The sequence below is a fragment of the Triturus cristatus genome, chromosome 8 (genome assembly GCF_964204655.1).
Source record: "Triturus cristatus chromosome 8, aTriCri1.1, whole genome shotgun sequence".
Taxonomy (NCBI): domain Eukaryota; kingdom Metazoa; phylum Chordata; class Amphibia; order Caudata; family Salamandridae; genus Triturus; species Triturus cristatus.
In genome coordinates this window covers 1385508990-1385534733 of record NC_140591.1, presented here as the reverse complement: position 1 = coordinate 1385534733, position 25744 = coordinate 1385508990, and positions in this window count along the sequence as shown.

The following is a 25744-nucleotide window of genomic DNA, read 5'->3' as shown; positions in this document are numbered from 1 at the left end:
TACATGTTATATGCTCCATAGTGAGAAGACATGTATGCGTGGTACCACAACATGCACAGAAGCAGTCCCCACACATTCCAAACCCATACCACCACAGAAAATCCTTGCTGCAATCCTTACCAAAACTGACCTTTCCACATGTCCGTGCATGAAACGCTGATTCAGCACACAATGCAATCCTCATGAGGAATAGCAGGAGGACAACGATGATACGAGCAGACAACAGGCGCAAAATACCTGGGAATGAGAGACACACAAGAAATCACCTAAAACAATTCTCACCACACACATGGACACATGGACATTCACCAAACATGAACAATGTTTGACACATGTAAATTGCAAAGAAAGTCTCTCTGCAAAACTGTGTGGCATGACATCATCACTCGAGTGGCGCATCAGAACACACATCCAAGTCACTTTGCAGCTGGACACACACATTGCAACACATGCCACTCACGTACGTGTACTACTAGTGCGTACCCGTAAGGGGATCGTAATAGTAGTACACATATGTGTACTACTAGTGCGTACACGTACGTGTACTACTAGTGCGATCCCCTTACGGGAACGCACTAGTAGTACAATTGTGATCCCCTTACGGGTATGCACTAGTAGTACACGTACGTTTACTACTATTGCGATCCCCTTACGTGTACACACTAGTAGTACATGTATGTGTACTACTAGTGCATACATGTACGTGTACTACTAGTGCGATCCCCTTATGGGTACGCACTAGTAGTACACGTACTAGTGCGATCCCCTTACGGGTACGCACTATTAGTACACGTATGTGTACTACTAGTGCGTACACGTATGTGTACTACTAGTGCGATCCCCTTACGGGTACGCACTAGTAGTACACATATGTGTACTACTAGTGCGTACACGTACGTGTACTACTAGTGCGATCCCCTTACGTGTACGCACTAGTAGTACACGTACGTGTACTACTAGTGCGTACCCGTAAGGGGATCGCAATAGTAGTACACGTATGTTTACTACTAGTGTGTACATGTACGTGTACTACTGGTGCAATCCCCTTACGGGTACGCACTAGTAGTACACATACGTGTACTACTAGTGCTTACACGTACGTGTACTACTATTGCGATCCCCTTATGGGTACGCACTAGTAGTACACGTACGTGTACTACTAGTTCGTACCCGTAAGGGGATCGCAATATTAGTACACGTACGTGTACTACTATTGCGATCCCCTTACGGGTACGCACTAGTAGTACACGTACGTGTACTACTAGTGCGTACCCGTAAGGGGATCGCAATAGTGCGTACAAATACGTGTCAAACGCACTGTACAACTGGTGCCATAGGGGTACATGTCAAACGCACAGTACCTGTGTGTGGATTTCAAAATTACATAGGGGACACATAAGGGACAAGTGTTAGGCCATAAATGCGTGCTGGTTGTCATGGAACCGAGTTTTCAGTTGAAATTTGTCCATCAGGTGTCCTGGAAAAGTCAGTTGGCCACAAAATACAATGTTGCAAAGGGGTTGTTGACTTGACATGATGCTCAAATTTTGAACGATGCAAATGCTGTCACTGGTGTATGTTTAAAGGGATTGGAGTAAACGTACGATGCGAATGATTCAGACCAATCACTATGTACTCCTCAAAATGAATGCCCCTCAGCAAGACAGATATAAGGCAGCCAGAACCCATGAGAGGGCACTTGCCTGCACAACTTAAGAGTCGACAACACTGCTGCTGTCTCTGCTTCCTCTGGCCATGTCACGTGCTGTGGAGAGGGCCCAGCCATTCATCCTGGAGGAGAATGAGGCCTTGCTGGACGTCCTCCTCCCACAGTACACCAGCCTGTATGGGAGACCAGGGGAGCAGGTGAGTGCTGACGCCACTACATTTGCCTATGCACCTGTTGTGTGACAGTCAATATAGTGTCCAGGTGGGACACACATGCAATGTTGTTTAGAGTATGTCCCGGGGGGGGGGGTCATGCTCATGGCTCTCATGCAGAGCATGATGTAGTTCCTGTGTGCACTCCTCACTTGCATAGTGCTTACAGTGACTTTCACTGCATAGTGCATGACACATTCAGACTGGCAAATCCTTGGTGGCTTTTTTTCCTGTTGTCCTGAGGTGATTCAGTGGTCCCCCCGGTGTGACAGGTGACTGTACCCACACATGTGTATGAGTTGAGTGGACCTGTGGTGAGAGTGTCCAAATGATGTGTACGGCCTCATGGACATTGATGTGTGTGAATGTTCCTTGTCATGTGGGTGAGTGTCTATGGGAAGTGTTGCACCACAGCTGCATGGTGGAGGCAACAGATCTACCCATCTGATGTGACAAGTAAGCCGTGCTTTGTGTCTGACTTGCAGAGCTAGCACGACACCTGTGACTCCCCACTGGCAAATGGCACATGTGCAGAGTGAGGGTTGTATCCGCTGTTGTCAATGACAGGCGAGTTATCTGTGCCTGGGTGTGTCTGTCTAGTCTGCTGAGGGTGCGTCAGTGGAGTGGGACATGTGACTGCTTGGCACGTGCTGGCCATCAGCCTGCTGTTGCATGTGCTGCACAGTGTGTGGCATGATCAGTGAGTGTGCTGCACCCCTCATGCCACCTGTTGACTTTCAATGCCATGTAGTGCATTGGGGCTTGCACACAGGGCTATTTCTTGTTGTGAATGAGGCAATTCATGTCAGCATCCTATGCCCTGTTCAACATTTCAAAGATGTTCTAATGTGTGTCTCTGGGACATGGAGCAGGTGTATTGATGTAGTGTCACTTTGTCATCCTGACAGGTATCTGCCTACGAGAAGGGGGTGATCTGGAACAACGTCGTCAGGGCCGTGAGATCTGCGGGGGAGCGTAGTCGGCAGCTGCCACAGGTCCGCAAGAGGTGGCAGGACATCCGGTGCTGGACCCGGCGGATCGCCCGGGTCCAGCTGGGGCTCGACAGTCCTCGCCCCCACGGCGGCCGCCGATGCCTGACCCCCCACATGAGACGTGTCCTGGCGGTGGTCTTCCCTGACCTCGATAGGCAGTTACAGGAGAGACTGCAGCAAGGAGGGGGTAGGTACATGGCCTTTGGTCGTGTTATGTGTCGCCTGCTTTTGAAAGTGCTCTTTCGCATGAATACACTCCCAGAGTTGATATGTGCAGTGCATTTTCTGTTCCCCAATGTCACCTGGGGCTCTTTTTCATCCCTTCCCCTCCTTGACATGTGTCCCCTGGTCTGTGTGTAATCACATTTGCACATGGTCATCTAGGGTGCCAGTAAATCTAAGTGCACATAGCTTTCTGCATCATGTTGGAGGGTGGTCTGTGACTTGTGCTGGTACCTTGCCTGTGCCATGACCTGTTCACTATGTTGGGGGTCCATATTTGTTGTCACTGATGATGATTCTCAACATAGGAGTGTGAGCTTTCAACTGAACCCCCTTGCAGCATGCATGACCAATTTTGTGGCCTCAGACATGATGTGCATGAGTGGGAGATATGCATAGTGCCATGACGGTTGAACATGGTACAGTCAGCTCATTCCAGGACCAGGGAGCAGTGTGCCCACTACAGTCCCCTGAGACACCCTGGCCTCCTAATCATGTGTGTCATCCAACACTGTGCACATTCACTGTGGGTTCAGCATAGGTCTGCCTCTGTAGCATTGTTACTTGGCCTAGTTTGTATTTTTCAAATGTGTGCTACATGTGTCCACTGGACAGGGATTCACAATTTTGCTTGTGCATACTCACACTGGGCAGTGACTGTGTGGCTATTCACAACAATCTGTTGATGGTTGTTTGTCACAAATATGTGTTGCCAGCCCCACGAGGTGATGTTGTGTCAATGAAGCAAGTTTTCAAGCACAGTTATTGTAACCCTGAATAAGAGGTGTCACTTCTTGATCTGTATCAGTCACATTGACTCAGGTATGGGGGGGGGGTGCGGGAGGGGCATACATGTGCAACCCTGATTTTTCATTGCCATGTCTGACTTGTGTGTGAGAATTGGCTGTACAGAAAATCAACGTGCAGTGCCCCTGTGATGGTGGCCAGTGCTTAATGTTCGTGCTTTTCAGCCTGTGCATTCACATACATTTTTTTGACCTGTGTGTGGTTCAGATGCAACGCAGTTTAGACTTTGTGTGCTGACATCTGTGTATACATTCTGGCTTGCCATGAGGGTATCCCCACAGTACAGCTAGGCTTTTTTTCAAACCAATTGCAGGCCCATTAGCTTATGCATTGTCCTGGGTGTGGACATGTGTGCCACTCCAGATGACAGGCAGTTGGTCATATGTGTAGCCAACTGTGTAATCAGGTGACGGATAGCCATGTGACAAATGACATAATTCAAGTTGTTACTCTAAATAAATTGTACCTTGGCACTCACAGCACTTGTCAACAGTTCTTCATGTTTTAAATGTGGTAATTTGATGATTTGTGTTGAGAACAATGATGTGCCTGCATGAAAGATATCTCCCAAGGAAGTGCACACCAAACGGCATTTCCACTTTCATTGAACACACTGGCACCTTTTCAAAGAAGCCACTGTTAGAATTAATTGGTGTTGCAGATTCTCCATATACATGTTCCCACAGTCGTCTGGATTTTGTGAGACTCCTTTGTTGTTGGTGATACGAACTAACGAGTGTCAAGACATCAAGACCTCCGTGGGCACATGTATATGCACTTTCTGCAACACCATTTATTTCTAACTGTGGATTCTTAGAAAAGGTGTCAGCTTCTTCAATGACAGGGTAAATGTACTTTTGTGTGCACTCCCTTATGCGACATATTTCAACCAGGCACATGAGTGTTCTTTTTACGAGATGGCGAATTTCCACATTCAAAACATGTCGATTGTGTAAAGTATTGTGAGTCCCAAGGTAACAACATTTTTATGTTTTGTGTTCCAAAGTACTTACAGGTCTCTGAGTGTGGTGACACCTTGAGTATTGAGGTGTGTTAGTTTACCTTGGGTGCACCACTACTTTTTCTTTCAGGGTAAACAAGAGGTGGCATGACTTCATTGTATTGCTGTGCTCACCGGTTCACAGACCCTAGCTTCTCAGTGTATTTCTCATTCAAGTTGTGGCCTGGTGTGTTATTTTTTTCATGGTTTCCAAGTGGCATAGTGGGTCTGTTAGAAATGAGGGGGCTCTGGTTGGCGCAGGTGTGTACCCACAACAAGCAGGGACCCTTTACTTCTTGTCAGGGCGAAGGATGACTCCTCAGAATAACCCCTGCTCACCCTCTAGGTGCGTGGCGCGAGCAGTCTAGGCTAAGTCTCAGGCGTACACGGTTAAGCAAATGCAATTACACCTACAGTAAACCCCTAGCATACACCACAAACGGACACCAATCAGGAAGTATATAAAAATAAGCTTTTATGTAGATTCAGCAGATTCAAATACAAGGCCCAGTAACGTTGAACTGATGGGGCCACAACTCTTGGGAATACGGTAAAGTCTCTTTGTTACGGAAAGTTCTTTAGGCGGGCACAAGGTACTGTGGGCCTCAGCGCACTTCGTGCTGAGGCGGCGCCCGGGAAGCACACGGCAGATGACAGGGAAATCAGAACGTTGCGGACCCTGGATCCGATGCGAGCTCGCGGTCGAGTTCGTAAGTACAGTACCTTGTTTCTTGACGCGAAGGCGGGTGCGGGATTTCAGCGGCTCTTCGACAGAAGGGCGAGGCGGCGTCCGGGGCTCCCACACTTCACAATGGGGGTCTGATCTTCAGGCTCACGGCAAGAGCGGGGTGTTGCAGGTGGCGGGTGAACAAAGCGGGGCAGCCGGGCACGCAGATACGTCCGGGCCGTCCGAGGCTTGGAGATGCTCACACCGCCGATTCCGGCGGGAGGGTGAAGGGGCACAGCGAGCCTCCAGCGAGCGAGGTGACAGGGGCAGCCCAGCACAGCGTAGGGGGAGCGGCTCCGATCGAGTGAGGCTCTTCCCAAGGCGGGGGCGGCTAAGCAGTCCGGGTCACGGCTCAGGGAGGGACTGGGGCACGAGGGTCACAGCTCCGGCGAGGGAAAGGACACCACAGTCCAGCGGCAGGCGAGTGAAGATCAGGTAGAGCCCAATGGTCCTGGGGCTCAGTTCAGGGGGCAAGCTCAGTTCCAAGCCCTTGGAGATCGTTTTTGGAAAGCACAAGTCTTGAAAGTAAAAATAAAGCAAAGTCTTCAGCAACAGTTTCTCTTCTCCCCTTTGGTAGCAAGGTCACCACTGCAGGCCAATCCCCCAGGACAGGGACAGTCTTCCTCCTACAGCTTTCCCGGTGCCTCCTCCTCAGGCAGAGATTCTTCTTGGTCAAAAGCGGATCTAGTTTCTTAGGAGCAGGGCTCCTACATTTATAGAGAAAATCTTTTGTTCTCCCAGGCCAGGGGGGCCCTTGCCTAGTCCAGTCCAGTTTCTGAGCACTTTGTTTACGTGATGCAGATTTCTTCTTTCAGAGTGCAGGGCAGAGTCCTCAGACGCTCCACAGGGGGCGGAGCCGGCATTGAGGTGGCAGAGCACTGTCCTATTCAGAGCCTAGGAGTACTCCTCCCCCCCATCTACCTGTCGATCGTCCTATTCACCACCAGGCTACCTAGCCCTGCCCATCTGGGTTCCCCCAGCCCTGTCACTCACGCCAGCCAGACATCAGATACACATCACGCAGAGGCGGGCCGAAATGTTTAGGCAAGCAAAGGCCAGCTTTCTAAAAGCGGCATTTGCAAACGCGGAATATTAAAATGAACCTTGGGAAAAGATGTACCTTATTATTCCGAGTTCAGGCATACTAAACTCGATCTTCTACCATGTTCCCTGGGTCGGTTAGGATCATAGGATGTAACAATCCTAGCCGCCCATACTGGCCTATGAGAACAGGGTAGCCTTGCAGTAGTGAACAACAAGATTGCGGTAATTCACTACTAGGACATGCCACGCATCTAGGCTTGTCCTACCTTATGCTTACAACGCACCCTGCCCGTGGGCCTACCAGAGGGGTGACTAACATGCAGCTAAGGGAAGGTTTTAGGGACCGGCAAGTGTGGGCACTTGCCAGTCAGCATGTCAGTACCAGACTGCACGCAGGTTCTGCGATGGCAGACCTTAGACATATTTTACTGGCCGCTCCTGTGGGTGGCATAACCCGTGCTGCAAGCCCACCAGCGGTGTTTGCATTTACATGCCCTGGCGCTCCTGGCGCACTTTACTGGGGTCTGACAGTAAACCAAACAATCCAATCATGGAATCCAACCAACATATATAATTTATACAGGGAGCACTCGCACCGCGACACTGGTTGGCAGTGGCACAGCGCGCTGAGCGGCCAACACCATAAAACACATGAGGCACAGCGACAAAAAGAGGGAGGGAGACTCACGCCAAGGTGCCAGGTCTAACACGTGTCCCCTCCAGCTGAAAAGTGGGGAGAACTACCCTACCCCAGGGAGTTCCTCATCACTAAGGCGGAAAAATCTGGACAGACCGTCAGCATTGGCGTGATCTGTACAAGGGCGATGTTCCACCGTGAAATCCATACCCTGTAGGGAAATGGACCACCTCAACAGCTTTGGATTCTCACCCCTCATATGCATCAACAATCTGAGGGGCCTGTGGTCCGTCTGAACCCGGAAGTGAGACCCAAACAGGTAGGGTCTTAGCTTCTTCAGCGCCCAGACCACAGCAAATGCCTCACGCTCAATAGCACTCCACCTCTGTTCCCGTGGAAGTAACCTCCTGCAAAGAAAGGCTACGGGTTGATCTAGGCCCTCCTCATTAATCTGTGAAAGAACAGCCCCCACACCATGCTCTGAAGCGTCTGTCTGAACGATAAACTCTTTGGAGAAGTTGGGAGCCAAGAGCATGGGGGCCGTGCACATAGCAGTTTTCAGGGCCTCAAAAGCTTTCTGACAGGTGTCAGTCCAAATCACTTTCCTGGGCTGCTTCTTCGAAGTCAGCGCTGTCAAGGGGGCAACCATGTTGCCATACCCCTTGACAAACCTCCTGTAGTACCCGGTGAGACCTAGGAAGGCTCTCACCTCTGTCTGGGTTTTGGGCGCCTCCCAATTCAGGATGGTTTCTATCTTGGGCTGAAGGGGTGCCACCTGGCCACTCCCAACTTGGTGCCCCAAGTACACCATGGAACCCTGCCCGATCTGGCATTTACTCGCCTTGATCGTGAGGCCTGCCTTGCGCAGCGCCATCAACACTTCCCAGAGGTGCCGCAGGTGTTCTTCCCACGTGGAGCTGAACACCGCGATGTCATCCAGGTAGGCTGCATTGAACGAATCCAGCCCAGCCAACACCTGGTTGACCAATCTCTGAAAGGTGGCAGGGGCATTCTTCATCCCAAAGGGCATAACCCGGAACTGGTAGTGCCCATCTGGGGTGGAAAATGCTGACCTCTCTTTGGCCCCCTCGGTCAAGGCGATCTGCCAATACCCAGACGTTAAATCAAACGTGCTAAGGTAATGGGCAGCCCCTAGCCGATCTATGAGCTCATCAGCTCTGGGGATGGGGTGTGCGTCAGTCCTAGTGACTGAATTGAGTCCCCTGTAGTCCACACAGAACCGGAGTTCGGGTGTGGCTCCCGGCGCTGCAGCCTTTGGGACCAAGACCACTGGGCTGGCCCAAGGACTGCTGGAAGACTGAATTACCCCGAGTGCAAACATCTTGGAGACCTTCTCCTTGATGCATGTCCTCACCCTGTCAGTCACCCTGTAGGCCTTGTGCCGCACAGGTGTACTATCCCCAGTGTCCACATCATGGACGCAGCAATCTGTGACACCGGGAACCAGGGAAAACAGGTCAGAAAATTGTCCCAGCAACTGGCGACAATCATTCTGTTGCTCAGGGGTCAGGGTGGAAGAGAGGATGACACCATCCACTGACCCATCTTGCTCCTTGGCTGACAGGAGGTCAGGAAGAGGTTCGGTCTCCTCTTCCATCCCTAATAAATAATATAAACAATGGTTCCCTAGGGAAACAGTTAATTTCAATCGTAATCAATCAAACAACAAAGATCAAAAAGATCAAAAAACAATCAGATCAAAAAACAAAAAACACAGCATTGAAAAATCAATCAAATAATCAATATTACACAATGAATTACAATTTAGGAGACAACAATTTATTCTTTGTCTTTTCAGTTAAGTATCAACTTATTCAAATATAAGCAAAAATCATATACAAAAAATGAAAAGGCTGTATATACAGTATTTTAGAAAAACGACGCAGTGACAAAGTGAATAAAGTGACTCAGTGCAATAGTGAAAGTGTAAGTATTTACAATATGAGCAGATGTTTCTTAATTAAAATCAAAAATGTACAAGAACTTATGTTGTAAAAAGTCCTCAACTTCCTTATGAGTATATAGTAAACCTTGTAAGGCACAAGTCCTATCTTTTTTTAAAACAAGGAATTCCAATTGGTAAGGGACTGTGGAACCGTCAACGTTTCGACCCTACATCAACCAGTCGTTGTAAATATTCATATCGGGTCTTCTTCAGGACACAGGAGGTGTATAACAGCCTAAATAAAATGAATATGTATAAATAATAATTCTCTATGCTGTGTTAAAGGCTTTGAAACAAGTAGAGCAAGAGTATCCCCATCCACTCACCTAGGTTATAGGTGATGGAACAGATGTTCACACAAATTCAGCAGTGGCCACTCGTTGTGAATCAAGAGGAACTGCCTAGTGACATACATAAGGAGTAATGAAAATATATCAAATGCAGAAATCAAGCATTAGCATAAATAATTTACGCCATTAAGCCCGTAGATAAAATATTACCGGGATCGTGGAGAGTCTTGACTGTACAAGGGATACGTCTAAGTCTAACAGATCAATTCTTTCTTAATTTTCTGTCTTTTGTCGCTTCAATTAGCGGGACTTGTTCCATCCCAGCATCTGTTGCCAAGAGCATGCCCACTTGGGACCTCTCCAAGTGGGGCTTGAGGCGGTTCACATGTAGGACCCGTAAGGGGTTCCTAGGAGACTTCAGGTCCACCACGTAGGTAACAGGACTCTTGCGCTCCACCACCTCAAAGGGACCGGTCCACTTATCCTGGAGCGCACACGGCTCCACGGGGGCCAAGACCCATACCTTCTGTCCAGGCTGAAGCTCTACCAGAGTGGCATTCTGGTCGTACCACCGCTTCATCTCCTCCTGGCTGGCTTCCAGATTTGCCTCAGCGAGTTGCCTGAATCGCCTAGTCTGATTCCTGAAGGCCAGCATGTAGCTATATACATTCTGGGGAGGTTTCCTGGGAGATTGCTCCCAGCCTTCCTTGACCAGACTTAGAGGTCCTCTGACTGGGTGACCATACAGAAGCTCAAAGGGACTGAACCCCAGAGACTTCTGTGGCACCTCACGGTAAGCGAAGAGAAGGCATGGTAAGAGGACGTCCCACTTACGCCTCATGGGTCCTTCTAGGCCCATTATCATGCCTTTGAGGGTTCGGTTGAATCTCTCAACCAACCCGTTTCCTTGGGGGTGGTAAGGTGTGGTGAACTTGTAGGTTACACCACACTCTTGCCACAGGGATTTTATGTATTTGGACATGAAATTGGTACCTCGGTCAGACACCACCTCTAGAGGGAATCCCACTCGGGAGAAAATTCTCATCAGTGCACGTCCCACCACGGGGGCCGTCACTGTCCTCAGAGGAATGGCTTCCGGGTACCGGGTGGCATGGTCCACCAGGACCAGGATGAACCTATTGCCCATCGCTGTCCTGGGTCCAGTGGCCCTACAATGTCAATCCCCACTCGCTGGAATGGGGTACCGACCACAGGGAATGGCTGGAGTGGAGCCTTCTGCTTCCTTCCACTCTTTCCACTTGCCTGGCAAGTCTGGCATGTCCTGAAGTGAGTATCTGAACTCCTGCGCATTTGAGGCCAATAAAAGTGGGTGACAAGCCTTTCAAAGGTCTTGTCCTGCCCCAAATGCCCTGCCAATGGCACATCGTGAGCCAGCCCCAGTAGGAAGGTTCTGAAGTCCTGGGGTACCACCAGCGCACGGGCTGACCCAGGCTCAGCAACCTTAGGCTCTGTATAGAGGAGGTCGTGCTCCCAGTAAACGAAATGTGATCCTGATTGATCACCTGCGGCCTGGTCTGCAGCCTGCTGCCGCATACCCACGAGAGAAGGGCACTCCTTTTGCGCCTTACAAAAGTCCTCCCTGGTGGGACCCCCTTCCTGCTGCCAATGGGTCAGCTCCGGCAGGTCTCCCAGTTCAGCTATCTGTTCCCCTGTAGGCTCCAGGGCATCCCCCTCAAGGTCTGCTTCCTCCTGGACCGTGGGAACTTCAGGGGCCGGCTTCCCGCGCCCCTTGCTCCTTCTCTCTGAGGCCGGTTCCTGGGCCTCCCTCTCAGGCTCCAGAACCTCTTGAGTACCTCTACTGGCTGCCATGGACCGTGTGGTGACACACGCCCAATCCGGCATACCCAACATCTCCAGGTGAGCACTCCGCTCGACCTTAGCCCAAGGTGAGCTCTCCAAATCGTTCCCTAAAAAACAGTCTACAGGCATGGCGGGCCTCACAGCTACCTGAAGAGTACCAGAGACCCCCCCCCACTCAAAGGGAACCTGAGCCACCTTGCAGTGCCTCTCTGTGTTGTCAGCGGCAACAACGGGATAGAATGCATTGGGGACCACCTGCTCCTGAGACACCAGGTGACACCTGACAGCTGTCACACTGGCTCCTGTATCTCTGAGAGCTTCCACCCTATGGCCATTTATGGTCACCCACTGCCTGTACTTCTTAGTGTTCTCAGGCAGCTGGGTTGGAGGGACCACTTCACGGTCTCCTAGCGAGACAAGGGACATCTCTGTGGGACCCCACCCACCTTGGATATCCCTCTCCTCCCCCAAGGCTACACTAGTCACCTGCCGGGGCGGAGCACCAGTGGCTGCTGGTTTACCAAACAATGGACACTTTACATCACAGGCAAAATGCCCCAAATTGTTACACCTGTAACATCTTACGGGCCCCTTCTGAACAGGAGGACCTGTCGGGGCCCCGGTCGGTTTCTGGGGTGGGGGAGGCTGAGAACTCTTCCCTTGGTTCCCTTGGGGACTACTTTGGGGCCCTTTTGGGAACTGCTTCTGTTTACCCCTGTCCCCCCCCCTCTTCTGCTGGGGACCCTGCCCACCTTTGGCGGAATCTCCCACGGGACCCTTGTGGACCCTGGTACTGACCCAGTGGTCCGCCTCCTCAGCAAGCTTCCTAGGGTTAGTCAGCCTACTATCTATCAGGTGCTGGCGTATCTCAGGAAAATAATTACTGGACAAGTGCTCCCATGCCATTAAATCAAGAAGCCCTTGATAATCATTTACCTTACTACCCTTTACCCAACCATCCAGCGCTCTGCAAAAGAAAGTCACATACTCCACATACGTACTATTGGGAATCTTAGTGCAACCCCTGAACCTCTGTCTATATAACTCAGGGGTCAACCCATACCTAGTCATCAATGCTTCCTTCATATGGGCGTAAGAATTATGAACATCGGCAGGTAAATCTAACAGTGTGTCCCGCCCTTCACTCAGGAACCGTCCCCACAACCCCGCTCCCCAATCTCTCTCAGGGACCCGGTGGGAAGACATGGCTACCTCGTAGGCTCTGAACCACTGCCCGATGTCGTCATTCTTAAAGAACTCCTTCACTACATCCTTGGGAATATAAACTCTTGGTTCCGCCGGTACTGGCGGTGTGCTGCCACCAGAGGGATTAAGCTCCAAACTTTTTGCTTTCAGCTCCAGCTCCCTCAGCTTCATTTCATGCTCTAATTGTAGTTTCTTTTCTTCCATGGCTAATCTTTGTTTTTCCATATCCATCTGCCCATTAAGTTTTGCCATCTCCACTTCGTGTGCCCGGGTTGCTGCCCTGTCTGCCAACTCTTCTGGCGACAGGCCTCTGCCAAACTCATGGACACTTTCTGGTGGAACCATTTCCACCTGATTCTCTGGTGCCCTTGACTCATACCAGGCCCTCAGCGCCTTCACGATTTGGGTCTTGTTTCTCAATCCAGTTTGGCCAATTCTGAACTTGGAGCAAAAACCTTTCAATTCTTCATTTGTATAGTCCTCAAGTGCGCCTTCTCCCCAATCTATGTCATCTACTCCAGAGATTATAGAGGCTGCCCTTCCGGCGGGGAGTGAACCAGGCATGGCTTAAACAACGGAGATTCTTGGCAAAACAAAAACAATTTCTAGTCTTGTGGCTGTGTTACTGGTCTGCTCTCACTACGTGGTGATCAGTGATTCACTATACGCAAACCACAAATGCAAATCCGTAAATCCTCACCGCTGCCACCAATGTTAGAAATGAGGGGGCTCTGGTTGGCGCAGGTGTGTACCCACAACAAGCAGGAACCCTTTACTTCTTGTCAGGGCGAAGGATGACTCCTCAGAATAACCCCTGCTCACCCTCTAGGTGCGTGGCGCGAGCAGTCTAGGCTAAGTCTCAGGCGTACACGGTTAAGCAAATGCAATTACACCTACAGTAAACCCCTAGCATACACCACAAACGGACACCAATCAGGCTTTTATGTAGATTCAGCAGATTCAAATACAAGGCCCAGTAACGTTGAACTGATGGGGCCAAAACTCTTGGGAATACGGTAAAGTCTCTTTGTTACGGAAAGTTCTTTAGGCGGGCACAAGGTACTGTGGGCCTCAGCGCACTTCGTGCTGAGGCGGCGCCCGGGAAGCACGCGGCAGATGACAGGGAAATCAGAACGTTGCGGACCCTGGATCCGATGCGAGCTCGCGGTCGAGTTCGTAAGTACAGTACCTTGTTTCTTGACGCGAAGGCGGGTGCGGGATTTCAGCGGCTCTTCGACAGAAGGGCGAGGGTGCGTCTGGGGCTCCCACACTTCACGATGGGGGTCTGATCTTCAGGCTCACGGCAAGAGCGGGGTGTTGCAGGTGGCGGGTGAACAAAGCGGGGCAGCCGGGCACGCAGATACGTCCGGGCCGTCCGAGGCTTGGAGAGGCTCACACCGCCGATTCCGGCGGGAGGGTGAAGGGGCACAGCGAGCCTCCAGCGAGCGAGGTGACAGGGGCAGCCCAGCACAGCGTAGGGGGAGTGACTCCGATCGAGCGAGGCTCTTCCCAAGGTGAGGGCGGCTAAGCAGTCCGGGTCACGGCTCAGGGAGGGACTGGGGCACGAGGGTCACAGCTCCGGCGAGGGAAAGTACACCACAGTCCAGCGGCAGGCGAGTGAAGATCAGGTAGAGCCCAATGGTCCTGGGGCTCAGTTCAGGGGGCAAGCTCAGTTCCAAGCCCTTGGAGATCGTTTTTGGAAAGCACAAGTCTTGAAAGTAAAAATAAAGCAAAGTCTTCAGCAACAGTTTCTCTTCTCCCCTTTGGTAGCAAGGTCACCACTGCAGGCCAATCCCCCAGGACAGGGACAGTCTTCCTCCTACAGCTTTCCCGGTGCCTCCTCCTCAGGCAGAGATTCTTCTTGGTCAAAAGCGGATCTAGTTTCTTAGGAGCAGGGCTCCTACATTTATAGAGAAAATCTTTTGTTCTCCCAGGCCAGGGGGGCCCTTGCCTAGTCCAGTCCGGTTTCTGAGCACTTTGTTTACGTGATGCAGGCTTCTTCTTTCAGAGTGCAGGGCAGAGTCCTCAGACACTCCACAGGGGGCGGTGCCGGCATTGAGGTGGCAGAGCACTGTCCTATTCAGAGCCTAGGAGTACTCCTCCCCCCCATCTACCTGTCGATCGTCCTATTCACCACCAGGCTACCTAGCCCTGCCCATCTGGGTTCCCCCAGCCCTGTCACTCACGCCAGCCAGACATCAGATACACATCAGGCAGAGGCGGGCTGAAATGTTTAGGCAAGCAAAGGCCAGCTTTCTAAAAGCGGCATTTGCAAACGCGGAATATTAAAATAAACCTTGGGAAAAGATGTACCTTATTATTCCGAGTTCCGGCATACTAAACTCGATCTTCTACCATGTTCCCTGGGTCGGTTAGGATCATAGGATGTAACAATCCTAGCCGCCCATACTGGCCTATGAGAACAGGGTAGCCTTGCAGTAGTGAACAACAAGATGGCGGTAATTCACTACTAGGACATGCCACGCATCTAGGCTTGTCCTACCTTATGCTTACAACGCACCCTGCCCGTGGGCCTACCAGAGGGGTGACTAACATGCAGCTAAGGGAAGGTTTTAGGGACCGGCAAGTGTGGGCACTTGCCAGTCAGCATGTCAGTACCAGACTGCACGCAGGTTCTGCGATGGCAGACCTTAGACATATTTTACCGGCCGCTCCTGTGGGTGGCACAACCCGTGCTGCAAGCCCACCAGCGGTGTTTGCATTTACATGCCCTGGCGCTCCTGGCGCACTTTACTGGGGTCTGACAGTAAACCAAACAATCCAATCATGGAATCCAACCAACATATATAATTTACACAGGGAGCACTCGCACCGCGACACTGGTTGGCAGTGGCACAGCGCGCTGAGCGGCCAACACCATAAAACACATGAGGCACAGCGACAAAAAGAGGGAGGGAGACTCACGCCAAGGTGCCAGGTCTAACAGGGTCTACCAACTGGGCAGTACAGGGCATACATATGTGCGGAGTAATGTAGCTGTTACTCATGATGCATTGCATATGCACTGTGACCAATTGTTTTGTGCTCATGTGTCAGATCTATACAGGTGACTGATGCTTTTTGGTTTCTTATCCTTGCCCACAGCATCATCAACCGAAACCGAGAGAGACACCTGCATGGACCTGGAGGAGGGACCCAGCGACAGTGCCGCCAGTGCTGTGGAGTCAGCAGGAGCCAGTGGCACGGAGGGCGAGGGGAGTCAGTTGGAGGACCTGTCTGGAGGCGAGAGCAGCTACGACGCCGACGGGTCCGAGGCTGAACTCCCTGAGGAGGCGGAGGCTGCAACACCAACTGGCAGCATCCCCACATCTGTCCCCGCCTCCTCCATTCCCATCTCCGCCCTCCCAGTTGCTCCCATCCATCCTGTCCGTGCAGCGTCCCACCATGTCTCCTTCGGGCCAGGCACCGCACCCTCTGCCCCTGTCACCCCTGCTGCCCTCAGTGAAGAGTCTTTGGACATACTGCGGGAGTTGCAGGTTGGGCAGGCATTGATGCTGAATGTCCTCCATGACCACACTAGACTGCTCACACAGGTGGTGTCATTCATGGAGGGCATGTCAGCAACGATGTCTGACCAACGTAGGATTCTGCGGTCCATGGACTCTTCACTGACGGCAGCAGTTACTGCCCTGCAGCGCTCCGTCCCCCCCCTACCCCGGACTCATCCACACTGCCCTCTCCCATGCCTGCCCAATGCACACCCAGACAGTCATGGGCACGCACCCCAACAGACACATCCAGCACACCCACAAGTAAGGCACAGCGCACACATCCTGGCACGCACACTCAGGGGGATGTAGGCACACCCACAGGGTCTGGGGGAAGACGACAGACACGCAGCCACAGTCATAGTCCGCAGTCCTCACAACCCAGTTCCTCCAAAACCACTCCCCTTAGCTCCCCCGCCAAACTGTCACCCAAGGACATCTACATAGCTGATCTGGCCCTCACCCCCACTGTGCCACCACCCCACAAGTGGGCAAGGAAGTCCCCGGGCAGGGGAGTTGAGCCCCCCCATGTCCACCCCCTCCCCAAAGAGCGCTGCACCCCATCCCTTGGCCACCACACCCTCCGTTGGCCCTGGGGTATCTTCAGATGCAGGGGTTAGGATGGAGGCCCTAGCAGCAGTGTGCAGCGCCGTGCTCACCTCCACCTTTGGCGCTGCCCCACCCCCTGTGGTGGAGATGTCCAGCCCTGCCCCCACCACACCTACCCAACCCACTCCTGTCCCTGCGGTGCCTGGTACTGCCACAGATGATGCCCCCCCCGGTCGACAAACTTTGAGGTTCGTTTGTGTTGGCAAGGTAGGGGTGGAAGCGGTCCTCTACGTCCACCCTTGGACTCGAGAAATGGATTGGCCATTGGCCTTTGTACATAGTCTTATTAATTTATTATTTTTCTGTGCTGAATAAAGCCTTTTCTTTTACTTTCAACACTATTGCATTTCAGGTACTTGATGTTGGTGATGAGGCTCATGAAGTTGGTGTTCTGGTAATGTGTTAGGGTTATGAGATATGTTTTTGTATGATGGTCATGAGGTGGACCATGGTATCTGTGTGCCATCACAATGTATGTGCAAATAATCATTGGTAGTGTGTGTTCATTTCCTTTGGAGACATTGTCCCAAGGAGTGTTCCTTTTCTGTGGCACCTGACATCGTCCCTGCAAACAGTTGCACAATTGTTGTGCTGACCTGTGTCAACATTTCCTTTGTTGGTGACGGATCCCTTCAACAATGGCCATGCATGCTCACCGATGTCTCCTTCTGAATCGTCTGTGCCATCCTTGCTAGTCACTGTACTTGTGTTTTGGGTATGTAGGAATGGCATCAGGGACAAATTGTCCCTTTTCAGCAATATGCATGTGTGTAATCACGGCCTAACACACAAATGGTACGTGTTATGCAGGGTATTTGGGCACCTGACTCACAATTGTGGGCATTGTATCTAGTGGCATTGAACCCTATTCCTTCCATGAGAGACAACATCTTGGTGGCTGGACAAGCACCTGGACATTCCTATCAGTCCTGGGATGTGCGTGACAGTGTGTGTTCCCTTTGGCTATCTTAGTTTTGTATGCAGTTACATGACTATACAGTCTGTTGGCATGAAATCAGGGTGTGTATTGTGCTGCATCCGCCATGGGTGGGTATGCATGTGTTATATGTCCTCACACCCACATGTGGTGTGTCATGCAGTGTGTGAAAGACATCCATTCTCCTGGGAGTGGGATATTGCTGGGAGTCCTCTGCATCCAGTCCTCATATCTCTGTCCACTGCTGGGAGTCATATGCACCCACCCCTCATATGTCTGTCCACTGCTGGTAGTGATAAGCACCCACCCCCATATGTCTGTCCACTACTGGTAGTGATATGCACCTACCCCTAATATGTCTGGACACTGCTGGGAGTCATATGCACCCACCTGTCATATGTCTGGACAATGCTGGGAGTCATATGCACCCACCCCTCATATGTCTGTCCACTGCTGGTAGTGATATGCACCCACCCCCATATGTCTGTCCACTGCTGGTAGTGATATGCACCCACCCCCCATATGTCTGTCCACTGCTGGGAGTCATATGCACCCACCCCTCATATGTCTGGACACTGCTGGTAGTCCTCTGCACCCACCCCTCATATGTCTGTCCACTGCTGGGAGTCATATGCACCCACCCCCATATGTCTGTCCACTGCTGGGAGTCAAATGCACCCACCCCTCATATGTCTGGACACTGCTGGGAGTCATATGCACCCACCCACGCACCCCCTTGGAGCTGGACACTGCTGGCCTGGACCTACACACACACCAATATGATGTTAACATGCTGGGCCAGTCCTCTAAGCCCACATTCATCGTGTGTGTACGCCTCGTATCCCAAATGTACTGATGCCATAGGGGTACGTGTGGTACGCACCGTACCCACCCATTCATGCGTGGGTACGGTCCGTACCACTGTTGTAATGGTGCCGTAGGGGTATGTGTGGTACGCACCGTACCCACGCATTAATGCGTCGGTATGGTCCGTACCTGAGTTGTCATGGTGCCATAGGGGTACGTGTGGTACGCACCATACCCACGCATTCATGCGTGGGTACGGTCCGTACCACTGTTGTAATGGTGCCGTAGGGGTACGTGTGGTATGCACCGTACCCACGCATTCATACGTGGGTACGGTCCGTACCACTGTTGTAATGGTGCCGTAGGGGTACCTGTGGTACGCACCGTACCCACGCATTCATGCGTGGGTACGGTCCATACCTGAATTGTCATGGTGCCGTAGGGGTACGTGTGGTACGCACCATACCCACGCATTCATGCGTGGGTACGGTCCGTACCTGAGTTGTCATGGTGCCATAGGGGTACGTGTGGTACGCACCGTACACGTCCACTTCCGTTGTTGCGGTACGCAGGGGTTGCTGGACAAGCCCCCCAAGTGACCAGAGCCTGGTGGTAATGTATGGCCTACATATTATAAGTTTGGGTTTGTGTATGGGGTATGTTTCCTGCCCCTCACCCCCACCCTGGCCCCTGGGTGTTGTTCTCACCTTCTGCAGCATGTGCGTCGGGTGCGGTGCACCAGGTCATAGGCCAAGAGGACCGGGATGACACGTACGATGGGGTTCATGGCATGTACGTCGCGTACCGGGGCTCCGCTGCGTAGCGGTTCACGTCGAACTCTGCTTTTCCGGCTGCGTTTGACTCCCGTAAAAAAAGAGCAGTACGGAGTGACGTAGGGACGAATCGTACTTGCTTGGCCAGAAACCGCTGCCTGAATATGTCCGGACGTCACGTACAAGCTGTTCCGGATCAGAATCGTAGGTATTTTTTCCACGTACGGTCTTTTGTACGATTCGTACGGAAATAGGGTTTCTGTACGAATCGTACTTCCTTGGTTGTAGGGACAGTTTACCGGGTGCGAGTCGTACGGAGAAAACGCTCTGTACGACGATTCTTATGGCCTTTTTAAAAGGTTCGGAATCGGCCCCTTAATGTCCTTCCTAAAATTATGTAGTTCCAAATCTAACTGGTAGGAAATTGATTCTTTTACTTTAGGCAACCAAAAGAAGCAAACAAATTAAAATGTATGACTTTAGTGAAGACATATGTTTAGCTATGTGTTCCAATGGCATCTTTAACCTGAGAGATGACTCTTCAAAAGTGTAAATGAAAGGAAAATTTGAATGGGCCAGGAATTGCTTTTAATGGGTAATCAAATGATACGGTCCAATGGCTGACCTTGACTGATACTAATAAGCAGATTCAATCTTTCACTCACCAAGTCGGCTTTTAAATGAGTCTGTAATGGATAACTCACACAGACTTCCTTTTCAATAAATCCCCAGCTCTGAGTTTCTGGTTTGCTTGGTGTATTTAAGCACCTATAGCACAGTATTTGCATAGAATTTGTCTCTCAGGTCCATTTTCTAATACTTTATGTGGCTGCTTCCTACCAGCTTTTTCGGCATTTAAATCAACAAATAAATGGTGGCTAAGTCTATTTCTATAAATTTCGATTATTTCTAATACTTCCCTATGTTCTTTAAGTCTCACCTGTAGGTCTCTTCTTAAGTGCAGATACAATGAAATGCCACAGTAGACACAATGTTGTTGTGCGGAGTGTCATTGTTGTATTTGAAGAAGGATATCAGTACATCACACACTACACACAGCCATGGGCCAGCCAAGACTGATAACTATTGCTCATCAACTGATGTTAACCCCTTCGTTGCCAGACCTCAACTCCCCGCCCCCCCTCCAATTGCCCAGCCTGTTTTTTTTGGCTATTTGGCGTAGTTTGCGCTTAAGCCCCTATAAAGTTTTGGCCACATAAGGTAGCCACGCCAAATTGTGTCCTTTTTTCCAACATCCTGTGGATTCCGAAGGTGCCCAGGGTTTGTGAATTCCCCTGGAGTGGACCGAGAAATTAGCCAAAATACAGTTAAAATTTGGGTTTTTGGAGGAAAGATGAGAAAAAAGTGCTGCAGAAGAAAGCGTCTGTTTTTTCCCTGCAAACGGTATCAATGAAGGATTTATAGTGCTAAAGTTACCATCTTCCCAGCTTTCAGGGACAGGCAGACTTTTGGCAGAAAACCAAATTTCTCAACACAGTTTTGGCATTTTACTGTGCTTTCAAACTCCTTCCAGTTAGTGGTAGAAATGGATGTGAAACTAATGGTGTATCTCAGAAAGCTATACATTTCTGAAAGGTAGACAACATTCTGAATTCAGCAAGAGGTCATTTGTGTAAATCCATCAACGTTTTCCTATAGAAAGTAACAGAATAAAAACAAAATTGAAATTGAGTTGAAGAATATAGCCATTTGTGCCTCTGTTTTCACTTGTAACTTCTTATAACTATGGGGGATTTTCAAAAGCAATATACCATTACGTCTGGTGGACCCTTCTTGTTGTGACGATATATAGGGTATGTATGTTCTTCAAGAACCTGAGGAACCCAGAACCAATAGCTGGGCTGCACCGTGGTGATACAAATGTTACCTTACTTGTGTGGGTAGGCCTAGTGCCCACAACAGGCAACAGCCCAAAACGTAATGTGGAGACATAAAAATGTTCTATCACAGAACAACCTGGTTTTGTGTGGGGGTCTCCTGTGTTTTTGGTCCAATCCTTGGCAGCCATCTAAGCAAACCTACCAAACCCAGACATTTCTGAAAACTAGACACTCAGGAGAGTCCAGGGAAGTGTAGCTTGCATTGATCCCCCAATGTTTTCTTACCCATAATCCCACGCAAAACTCAAATTTAGCTAAAAAATCTAATTTAATTCACATTTCTGCATTTCTGTCTGGGATCACAGTGTCAGCACAAATTTCCTATCACCCAGCATTCCCCTTGGTCACCTCACTTGCAGCAGACTCGACTACGGAAACGCCCTCTACGTGGGAGCCCCGACTAAGCTCATCAAACTACTGCAACGCGTCCAAAACGCCTCAGCATGACTGATCCTTGCCATACCACGCCATGGCCACATCACCCCCCACCTGAGAAACCTGCACTGGCTGCCCGTCAACAAGAGGATCACCTTCAAGCTCCTCACCCACGCACACAAGGCACTCCACAAGACCGGCCCAGCCTACCTCAACAAACGACTTTCCGTCTACACCCCCAACCGCCAGCTCCGCTCCGCCGACCTCGCACTCGCCACCGTCCCGCGCATCCGAAGAACAACCACCGGCGGGAGGTCCTTCTCCCACCTGGAACACTCTCCCACTGGACCTACAACAGACCCAAGACCTGCTGACCTTCAGGAGGCTCCTCAAGACCTGGCTGTTCAATCAGTAGCGCCCCCCCCAGCGCCTTCAGACCCTCACAGGTATGTAGTGCGCTCTACAAATGTTGTTTGATTGATTGATTGATGATTGACTTGTGTGGGTGCTCAAAGCAGAGTCAGCCAAAAAACGTATAAATAAATTGCATTTATGAGCAAGCTATGATACCCCCTCATCTCTACACGTTTTTGACCCTTCACTGGTGCAGGCACCTAGCCCACCCACACAAGTGAGATATCATTTTTCTCGGGAGACCCAAGGGAAAGCTGGGTGGTAGGAAATTTGAGCTGGCGTGGTAATCCCGCGCAGAAATGTGTGGAAAAACGAGCGAGCAGAAAAGGCAAAACTAAGGGCAGAAAAACTAGCAGGAAAGGCAGAATAGAGCAGGAAAGGCAAAACAGAGCAGAAGAGTGCAAAATAGAGGGCAGAAAAATTAGCAGAAACACCAAATAGAGGGCAGAAAAACAAGCAGAAAAGGCTAAACCAGAGGGCAGAGAAATTAGCAGAAAGGCAAAACAGAGCAGAAGAGGGCAAAACATGGGCAAAAAAATCAGCAGAAAATGCAAAATGGAGGGCAGAAAACTAGCAGAAAAAGCAAAACAGAGGGCAGAAAAACAAGCAGAAAAGTAGGTCCATGGTGGACTGCGGGATGCTGGTTGATGGGAGGTGGAAAATGGTGAGAGGAGGGAAAACAGCAGCAAGAGGGAAGAAACCAGCAGAAAAAAAGCAATACAGAGGGCAGAAAATGAACAGAAAAGACAAAACAGAGCAGGAGAGGGCAAAACAAAGGGCAGAAAAGGGAGCAGAAAGGCAATACACAGGGCAGACAAACAAGCAGAAAACGCAAAACAGAGAGCAGGAAAATGAACAAAAAGGCAAAACAGAGAGCAGAAGAATGAACAGGAAAGGCAAAACAGAGCAGAAGAGGGCAAAATAGAGCAAGAAATTAGCAGAAGAGGACAGCAGGTAGACAGGCAGCAGAGGGTAGGGAATGCGGGCAAGCTAGACAGGAGCACTGTTACGGGGGAGCTGGTATTAGGACTTGAAGGCTAATTTCATATAAATTTTTATGTCTCGAGTAGTTACTGTGTTCCCTTAGAGTAAATTTGCAATGGTTGTTTATTAACAATGCAAATTAAATTTTAATTGCGTGATTCACTATTTTAGCAAGGAACATCTTCATTGCATGCTTCAGACTAGTCAAGTTAGAAGGTGCATAATAATAAAAATAAAGTATTTGACAATTAATCCATTAATCACTTCTAGGCCATCTGAAACATATTGTATAATGGCATGCAAATGTGTGTGGTGAGAAATAGGTGGATTGTAGTACAAATAAACTTTACACAGGTAAGAATAAAGAATAAATATCACTCAGTAATAAAAAATTAAGAGTGTACCTTCCTCAAAACACTTTCTACTAACATCTCTATAGCACGTCTTGGGAACTGTAAGCTCAGGTGACTTACAGCAGTTGTAAGGAAGGCTTTCCATCTCACAAAATGTGGAATATGTTGGCTATGAATCTCCAACAAAAAATAGGTCTTCCACTCATTTTCTTTAGAAGCATGTCTTGCAGTATATTTTACAAAATCATAAAAAAATAAAATTTAAAAAACAGCATCACTGGGGTTAACATAATTCGATATCTAACAGAGCCACTGCAGGTATTGGTATCTTGGATTTAAATGCATGATTCACAAAGCAGCACCATTTTTCTATTTCCTGTGGAAATGTTATTTAACAGGATGCTAGCCCAGCCTTCAAAACGCTCTAGTTCTCCAATCATAAATGTACTGCCATTTTCATCACTGTACCCAGGGAGCCATAAGTACATGAAGCATATTAGGATGTATGGCGTGAGGATTATGAAACAGGAGAGTAGAAATTGGAGGATTTGGGAGTACTGGTATGTAGTTGGATCATCTCACCCACATTTTTCTTTCTCCTCATAGCGTCATATGTCCTGTGTAGGTCCATTGTCGTTTTTCCTAAGTTAGCATGAGCATGTTACAGATTATCCTCATATTTTGCTTTGTGCCACACTGTACTTTCACACAGAACCTGCTGCTGTTTCACATTTTGTTCTTTCCGGTATTTCGTCTGCACACCGTAGACAAGGTCAAACAAAAATGCCCCTTGTTCTTTTGTTCTGGTCAGGCCTTAGCACCTAGACAAAACACACGAATGTGGATGTTGTTTGGGAACGCGTACTTTTGTCAGATACCTATGAACAGAATAGGTAAGAACACACTTGGTGAGGTATCTTTCCAGGGAAGAGATTGTGACAGCACCTGAAATGTAGATCTTCTGATATATGATCACTTTGCTTCTGTAGAAGGGGAGGAGGGTTAGGCTACTCTGTCTTGTATAATGACACCTCCTTTTATGATTTAAGGACTACTTACTATGCTGACCGTATTTGTGTTAGGCATCTTCTTACTTATTGTGGCACGTATACTGCATATTAGAGCACCATAGTTAAAATAAACATTTTAAACTTTTCTCATGTCTCTGTCAGATCTTATTGTGGACTAGTACGAGTGTGAGAGCGAAAGGGTGTGTCCTGCATCCTCGATTCCTGAGAGGGTCAGGAGTGTTCTGTTCTGGAGTGTCTAATCACTTGTTCCACTGTGAGTGAGTAGGAGGGCAAGTGAGTCACTATAGCTAGTTGGTCCCACTGTCATGGGTACTCAGGTGGTAGGATGACTCAGTACCTCCCTACTAAGATTCTATGATCCCAAGCATAGCTCTGTTGCTCTGCAGCATCCCTGCAACAATAGTAGTTACCATCATGCTAAACTGCCCATGCAGGAATCATTTACGGGTACCCTGATAGGGAAGAGAGACATGATACACTAATCTAACAACATGACATGTCATTACCTTTATCAGGAACAAACAGCCTTCATGAACCTGAAACCACAATTTGAAGCTCTGTTCTCCACCACCGGCAATGTGCAGATACTGATAAAAATGTGGGAAAGGTTTTATGTAATCCAGGGTATCTATTGATATCATTCTATTTTTGCCAAAAAAAACATATTTCAATTAATATGTTTAATTGAAAAACTCATTTAAATGAAAAATAAAATCAGAAAAATAAATGTAATCAGATTTAAGGCAATGAAATGAAGATTGTTGGTTAGACTTGGCCAGGCTGGGGCGAAAGCCAAGTTCTGGGTCAGAGTTACAGTTAGATAGTTGAAATTGTAAGGTTCTCAGCTAGTGGTAGGAGAAGTAACAGAGGAGGTGATTTATATTTAGGTGGACGACCTGATGTTCTGCCATAGGGACAGAGTAAAATACTCTGCCCACCTAATTTATATCCATCCATAGCTAAGGGTGGACATATATAAGAGCATCACCAGTTTATACCTGGAAGGACCTAGTGCCAGAATCCATTTTTCAGATAAACTAGCTTCATTATATGTGTCAGAGACATAACATTCCACACTATTCCATATTCACACCCAGACCACGCAAACACTTTCATCCCCACTCACAAACCTTATGCCTCTATCCTCATCAACAAGCCACTCATTAGAACACAGATCGCTCACACACCACACTCAATTGATGCTCATCAATGCACATTCTGCAGTCATACAAAGTCCAAATATCGCTGGAATCATCACCTCAGGCGGCCTAGATACACTTTTTATTATTAAAACCTGCTTCTAATCCTCCTCCACAGACATCCTAGAACTGTTCATCACTAATGGTTATAGCATCCAGCACATTCACTGTACACTAAAAATAAGATGGGGCTTGCAGCCATATACAGGACACCATGGCCATGCACTCTTAGCAACTCTATCACACCTACGTCTTTCAA